At 44.1% G+C, this 1,976-nt stretch overlaps 1 pseudogene; it reads left to right on the top strand.

Annotated features, from left to right (window-relative positions):
* The window catches only part of LOC103207214, a 15,696-nt pseudogene that overhangs the window by 3,018 nt on the left and 10,702 nt on the right, over positions 1–1,976 (top strand).

Here is a 1,976-nt window from a genome sequence, read left to right as displayed (position 1 = left end):
GGTTTCTACTCTTATCTGTATTATTTCCTCCTGCTTGTTTCCCCCTTCTTTTTCTGTTCTTTTTTGGAGGAGGGAGCAGAGATGATCAATCTGAGACTTCATATGGGCGTTTAGTAACACACACTTCCTGCTCAGTGCTTTTTCAGTGATGTCTTACCGATTTTGACATCTATTTCATTTTTAACCTGGTCTACTATGCCTTTTTAAAATTTCCCTTGAGACCTTCTCTTTGAACCTTGGATTATTTACAAGTGTATTGTTTAATTTATGAGTTATTCCAAGTGTATTTCTATTATTGATTTTAAGTGTGATTCTATGGTGGTCCGGGAATACACCCATGTGATTTCAATTCTTTAAAATTTGTCGAGGTTTGTTCTATGGCCCAGGGCATGGTCTAGCTTGGTAATTAACCCATGGGTGCTAGAAAGGAACGTGTGTTTTGCTGTTGTTGATAGAATGCTCTATAGATGCCAATTAGATCCTGTTGTTTGATGGTGCTGGTGAGTTCTTCTGTGGCATGGTCTTCCGTCTCGAAGTTCTATCAAACGTTGGGAGAAGGGGGTGAGAGCACCTACTGTCACGGTTGGTTGGTGTAGTTCTCCTTTGAGCTTGAATCGGTTTTCACCTAATGTATTTTGAAACTGTTGTGTGGAGCATGCGTGTGTAGGATTGCTTTGTTTCCCTGGTGGATTGACTTTTTATCAGCATGCATTGTCTCTCTCTGTCCCTGGTACTTTCCTTTCCTCTGAAGTCTGCTTTATGTGATAGCAATGACGCCATTGCTGCTTTTTTTTTTTGATCAGTGTTAGCATAATTTATGTTTTCTATCCTTTTTCTTTCAATTGCCTATGTCAATATATTTGAAGTGAGTTTATTGTAGGTGGATATAACTGCATCATTTCTTTTAATCTACTCTGTTCATTTCTGCCTTTTAATTGTAGTATTTAGAACTTTAGTGTAATTATCTATAAGTTAGGGTTTAAGTTGGCCATTTTATTTATTTTTTTCTGTTTTTAATTTGTGTGTTTTCTTTGCCCTGCCCTTTATGGGTCACTTGAAGGTTTATTCAGTATCCTGTTTTGATTTCTCTGTAGGTGGGTGGGAGTCCAGGCTCCCCTCCATTGACTAGGGGGTGTTGCTCCTGTTAGGGGAAGTTCAGGATCCCACTAGATCTTTGTTGACACCACCCTGGGTGGAGAGGAGGGCTGCCCCATTGCTGCTCTCCATGTGGACTCCATGGACACTGGTGGTAGGGTGGCTCACAACAGCTGGGGGTTGGTGAGTCCCAGTTCCCCAGTCACCCTCCCCTGACCACTCTGGTAGGGGACGGAGGGGTGCCTCATTATTGTGGGTGAAGGAGGAGGTCTAGGCTTCCTACACAGTATCTGTTGACAACAGCTGGGGGAAAGGGCTTGGGGAGCCCCATTACTTCTGGTGGTGGTGGTGAAAGGCCAGCCTCTCCACTAACCTTCCTCTGACACCACCCCAGCAGGGATTTGGAGGAGTGTCTTATAATTACTAGGTGGTTGGAAGCCCAGGCCCTCCGGGTGGTCTTCACTGACACTGTGAGCAGGAGGGAACTGAGTGTGGTCTTGCTATCCATTGGGGATGGAGTCTTGGCTCTCCACTCAGCCTTCTCTGACATCACCTTGACCAGAGGTGGAGGGGCCTGGGAACATGTGGATGAGGGTGGAAGTCTAGGCTTCCCATTCAATCTTTGCTGGTGCTCTACAAGTGGGGCCATTCCTTTCTCCATGAGATTTGACTGGAGTAGGACAGTTACTGTTTAAATTTTCTGTATGGCTGGACTGATTCTTCCCTGGTTCTTTGGCTAGGCACAGCATATTCTTCTTGGGACTTTTAGAAAACATGATGTCTTACTGTATTTTTGGTGAAGGTTTACACAGCACTTTAGGTTCTCATTCAACAATGTCTACACAGGTGTTTAAGTGACGTTGGTTACAGTCTTCACAAGG

Source organism: Orycteropus afer, unplaced genomic scaffold, assembly GCF_000298275.1.
Source record: "Orycteropus afer afer isolate SDZICR_OR568_19922 unplaced genomic scaffold, OryAfe1.0 scaffold00358, whole genome shotgun sequence".
Classification (NCBI taxonomy): Eukaryota; Metazoa; Chordata; class Mammalia; order Tubulidentata; family Orycteropodidae; genus Orycteropus; species Orycteropus afer.
This window is presented reverse-complemented; position numbering and strand designations above follow the sequence as displayed.